At 37.2% G+C, this 6,000-nt stretch overlaps 1 pseudogene; it reads right to left on the bottom strand.

The window, feature by feature from the left end:
* Positions 1-470: 470 nt before the first annotated feature.
* Positions 471-6,000, bottom strand: part of LOC113184610 (keratin, type I cytoskeletal 18-like) — a 98,372-nt pseudogene continuing 92,842 nt past the window's right edge.

The following is a 6,000-nucleotide window of genomic DNA, read 5'->3' as shown; positions in this document are numbered from 1 at the left end:
GGAAAAGTGGATATCTATAAATAGATAAAACGTGACCCCTCTCTCTCACCCTGCACAAAGTCAACTCAAAGAGGATCAACACCTAGGAATTAGACCAGAAATTCTACAACTGCTAGAATAAAATGTTGGTCCAACACTTGGATATGTTGTCATAGGAACTGGATTCCTTAACAAGACTCCTAAAGCTCAAGAAATAAAATAGAAAATCAACAAGTGGGATGGCATGAAATTCAAATGCTTCTGCGTAGCAAAGACAAGTAAGAATGTGAACAGAGAGCCTACCAAATGGAAGAAGATCTTTGCAATCTGCTCCTCTGGGCATTGATGTTCAGAATATTAAAAGAACTATAAAAACTAAATATTAAAAAGTGCTAAAGGGGATAAAAAACTAGACACTTTATTTTTATGTCTAATGATTTCTGAACATTTATGGGTCCCTTGTTCCCTGAGGGTCCCCTGCTCCTGCTGCCTCAGTGCCTCAGCACTTGGGTGTCATTGGTCTCAGACACTATTTTGCCATCCACAATCCTGCCGGTGGTGGTCTTTTGGATGGTTTGCGCTGAGTTGCTGCTGTCCAGGGCATCATTGAGATTGAAGTCCTCTCCGTCTTCCAACAGGTGGCGGTAAGAGGCAAGCTCAGCCTCCGGTTTGGCCCTGATGTTCAGCAGGGCCTTATAGTCCTAGGCCTGGAGCTGCCTCTCTGCCTGGGTCTGTACAGCTTTGATTCTAGGTGCAACAGGACCCCATGGAACTTCTCCATCTGCATGGTGTAGCAGGCCTCCACTTCCTTCAGACTGTTCTCAAAGCTGATCTTCAGATTTCTCATCAAGTCCAGGTTAATCTCCATGGACTGGACTGTGCATCTCAGCTCTGTGAGTATCATCTCAGCAGCTTCCATCTCAGCTGGCTACAAGGTGCCCACTCTGCGCTCTCTTCAATTTGCTGGGATCAGTACTTGTCCGTTTCCTCTCGGTTTTTCTGAGCTAGCTCATCATACTGGGCCCAGATGTCTGCCAGGATCTTGCCGAGGTCCTAAGATTTGGGGGCATCTACCTGCACTGTCAACCCAGAGCTGGCAATCTGGGCTTGAAGGCCTTTGAATTCCTCCTCTTGGTTCTTCATGAAGAGCAGTTCCTCCAGGGGGAGACGAGGGTGGAGGGTGGAGGAGAGATGGGTACTGGGAATTGAACTCAGGGCACTCGGCCACTGAGCCACATCCCCAGCCCTATTTTGTATTTTATTTAGAGACAGGGTCTCACTGAGTTGCTTAGCACCTTGCTTTTGCTGAGGCTGGTCTTCCCAAGACACTGGGATTACAAGCCTCCCCCATGGCACCCGACTTGCAGCTCCTCCTTGAGAGTCTCAATTTCCATCTCTAGCTGTGACCAAGTGATATTGGTGTCATCAATGACCTTGCAGAGCCCATGGATGCTGCTCTTCACAGACTGGCATATGGCCAGCTCTGTCTCATACTTGACTCTAAAGTCATCAGCAGCAAGATGAGCATTATCTGCAGAAGGATGCAGGCATTGTCCATAGAATTTGCAAAGATCTGAGCTGTCAGTTCCTCCATGGTATTGAAGTAATGACCCTAGCCTCTGATCTGGGGTCCTTTCTTCTCCAGATGTTCTCAGATTTTGCCCTCCAGCTTCTCATTATCAGCCTCCAGTCCCCTCACTCTGTCCAGGTAGGAGTCCAGATGATCTTTCAGGTCTTGCATGGTCTTCTAGCTCTGTCTGCTTCCCATTCCTGCCAGACAGTCAGCCATCCATGTTGTCTGGAGCTGGTGGAGCTCCGACATCTGGAAGCCTAAGCCCCTGGCACCTGCATATATGCTGGTCGTGCTGTTGGTGGGTGGGACCCAGTGGCTGGGTGACTGGATGGGCCCCAGGGACAGATAGTTGGTGGAAAAGGTGATGGAGTGGGTGGCGAAGCTCACTGCTATCCAGTAGGAAGGTGGGAAACCAGGACTCAGGTTCCTGCCCTAAACAGACACTTCCTAAAAAGAAATACAAATGGCTCATAAATATATGAGAAGTATCTATTATCTCTAGCAATTAGATAAATGCAAATCAAAACTACATTGAGGTTTCATCTCCTATCATAAGGGCAATTATCAAGAATATAAATAATAGTAAGCACTGGAAAGAATGTGAGGAAAAAGGTACACTCATACATTGGTGGTGGGACTGTAATGCAAGTACTCTGAAAAGCAGAGTGGAGAGTCCTCAAAAAACTAGGAATAGAACCATCTAATGAATCCAGCTATCCCACTCCTCAGTACATAGCCACAGAGTCTAATAAGGGGATGCAGCCAAATCAATATTTACAGCAGCACTATTCACAATAGCCAAGCTATGGAACCAACCTAGGTGCTTTTCAACAGATGAATATATAAAGAAAATGTGGTATATTTATTTACACAATGGAGTTACTCAGCCATAAGGAAAAATGAAATTATGGCATTTGCCTATAAATGGATGGAACTGGAGAGTACCATACTAAGTGAAATAAGCCAGACCCAAAAGTCAAAGGTCAAATGTTTTCTTTGATAGGAAGTTAGTCCAAAATAAGGGCCAGGGTAGAGGTGGAAGGGGAAGAGTTGAAGTCCATCAAAATATAAGAAAGATCAGTGGAGTAGGGGAAGAGGATTGACTGGGAGGGAGGAGGGATGAGGGATGGAATAAGGCAAGAACAGTAGAATGAATGCGATTTAACTTTCCTATGTACATATATAAATATGACACAGTGAATCTCACTATTATGTATAGTCACAAGACATTAATTATTTTAAGAAAATACAAGAACAGAAAAATCAGTGGAATAGAATGAAGGAAATAGTGGGAGGCAAGAGGGAAGAGAAAGAAGTACTAGGAATTGAATTAGAGTAAATTATATTTCATGCTTTTATAATTATGTAAAAAATGAATCTTAATGTTACATATAACTAAAAAGAACTGATTGAAAATGAAAAGCATAGGCCAGAGTTGTGGATGAGTGGCAGAGCGCTTGCCTAGCACATGTGAGGCATTGGATTCAATCCTCAGCACCACATAAAAATACATAAATAAATAAAAGTATTGTGTCCATCTAAAATAAAAACATATTTTGAAAAGCATTTTAAAAAATAAAACCACAACTTGACCTTTCCTCATTCAAATTCCTCAAATGCCTGTAGCCCTTCCAAAGTTGGCCAGTTGATGTGGATCTACAATGGATGTTAGTTCAGTAAGGAAAGACAAGGCAATATTAACTGACTATGATTAAATTATCTTGTTTAACAAATTTTCTAAAAGCACATTATCATGTGAACAAAGTATTAGTATATCTCAAGGTCTGAAAGAAGGCATTTCAAGCTCCATGGTAAATCTGCTTTTAACTGTACCTTGCAATAAGATTTAATAAGCTTTAGAAGCTAACCTTACATTTTGCTATTTGTCCTCAAGAGTGTCTGTATTACTCTTGGCACTCTGAATTTCTATGGAAATTTAGATTCAACTTGCCTTGTCCAGAGATACATATATGGCCTTGGACTGAGATTACATTGAATCTATAAGTCAGTGTTAGGAGAACAATATTAAATCTTCCAATCCATGTGTATATCTTCATTTACTGTTAAAATTTTTTCTATTAAATGTGCATGAATTCTTATAGAGAGGTGTTAGATGTATTTTCCTCATTTCATTACTTTGTGATATATATATTAATGTATGATATTTTAAAAATAATTTAATTTCCTAATATTTGTTGCTGGTATAGAAATATGCAGGTATGTGTATGAAGCCATTTTGCTAAATTCTATTAAAACTGGAAATTTATCTGTATATTCAACTGAATTCTTTCAAAATTATATACTTTGTTTAAAAACAACATTTCCCTTCTGATTCTTATATTTACATTATTCACAATAACATGTATATAATAACATATGTATGTATAATAATGCTTATATATATTTGTTTGTTTGTGTCTTATTTCATTTGCTTAGCTCCTTAGTACCCAGAAGAAAGGAAGTGGCAGTAATGAAATTCTCGTATTTTTCTGAAAATATACTATTAAGTACAATGTTTCCTATAGAATTTTTCTTGGAGACATTCATTTCAACTTGAAGAAGTTATTTTTTTTCCTATTTTTAAATTGTGAATTAATGAATATTGAATTTTGTCAAATGCTTTTCCTGCAACTGTTGAAATGATATCATAATTTCCCTCCTCTAAGGTCTTAATATGGGAAATTATATGTTGATTGATTTTTGAACATCAAACTAATCTTTAGCTCCTGGGATTAGCTCAATTTAATCATGTACATTATTCTTTTTATATATTTTCATGTCTTTGATAGTTTTTGTAAAGGATTTTTGCAGTCTATGTTTATTGGTGAGATCGGTCTATACAATTTTGTTTCTCTGTATATGTATATATATACATACTAGGTGAGTGCTCTACCGCTGAGCCACAACCCCATCCCTCTCTGGTTTTATATTCAATGTTACATCATTCTCATAAAGTGTCTGGGGGAGTCTATAATCTTTTCTTTATTACTTATAAAAGTTTTAGCAAGATTCATGTTATTTCTTTTAATGTTTGGGAGACCTCAATGACAAAGCCATTTGGCTCGGAGTTTTCTATGTGGAAATATTTTTATTTACTGTTTTTAAATAGTTGTAGATAAATTATTCAGGTTTGATTCCTCATAACAGGTTTAGTAAGTTATATTGTACTTTTAATAGGACCAACTTTTGAATCCTCTGACTCTCACTGTTGTGGTGGCTTCTATTTCATGACCTGCATTTCCTTGGCTTAATTTGCCCTTCCTCCTAGGACTTCTTGAATAGGCTGTTTACTTCACCTATTTTCAGCATTATTCTTTTCTAATAAGTGTATTTTTAATAAATATATACATAATTTTTGCAAACATCTAATAAGGGGTTAGTATTTAAAATAAATAAGAAACACAGACAACTCAATAGCAAGCAAACAAATAGCTCAATTTAAAAATGGACAAAGGACCAGAATAGCATTTCTCAAAAGAAGACATACAAATCACTGACCAGTATATGAAAAAAAAAATGTTCCACATTACTAATCATGAGAGAAATACAAATTAAAACCATAGTGAAATATTATCCTCTTAGAATGGTCCTTATAAGCAAGCTGAGAGCTAAAAAGTGCTAGTTAGGATATGGAAAAATGGAAACACTTGCACACTGTGGATGGAAATGTGAATTTACGCAACCATTATGGAAAATAGTATGGAAGTCCTTCAAGAAACTAAAAATAAAACTGCCATGTGATCTAGTAGGTCCACTGCTGGTTATATGTCAAATAAAATTAAGTTAGTATGCTAAAGTGATATCTACACTATCATGTTCATTGCAGCACTATTCACAACAGACAAGAAACAGAATGAACAAAATTGTCCATCAATGGAGGAATAAAGAAGATGGAGTATGCACAATGGAATACTATTCAGTATTGAAAATGCAGAAATCCTGTCATTGATAACATGGATGAACCTGAAGGACATTACATTAAGGGAAATAAGCCAGGCACTGAAATGAAAATATTCTGTGATTTCACTGATATGTGGAAGCTCAAATAATTGAATTCTTAGAAAAATAGAGTAGAATGGGAGCTGGGGATTGTAGTTAAATGATAGGAAATTTCAATTAGAAGGAATAAATTCAAAAAATCTCTTGTGCAATGCAGTGACTGTAGTTAAAAATAATGTATTTTATTCTTGAACGTCACCAAGCCAGTATTTTTTCAAGTATTCTCACCACACAAAATATCATAAATATATGAGGTAATACACATTAGTTTCATTTAACAGTTCCATAAGATTACATATTTCAAAACATATTGTACATGATAAATACGTACAATAAAAGAAAATACAAAAATTTTCTCCAGGGAATGATTTAGCAGCATACTCTATGTTTTGTAATGTTCTATTTTCATTATCATCCATTTGAAAACATTGTCTAATCCATTATAGTGT

Source organism: Urocitellus parryii, chromosome 8, assembly GCF_045843805.1.
Source record: "Urocitellus parryii isolate mUroPar1 chromosome 8, mUroPar1.hap1, whole genome shotgun sequence".
NCBI lineage: Eukaryota > Metazoa > Chordata > Mammalia > Rodentia > Sciuridae > Urocitellus > Urocitellus parryii.
Note: the sequence above shows the minus strand (reverse complement) of the source record. Positions and strands in the feature narration are given on the sequence as shown.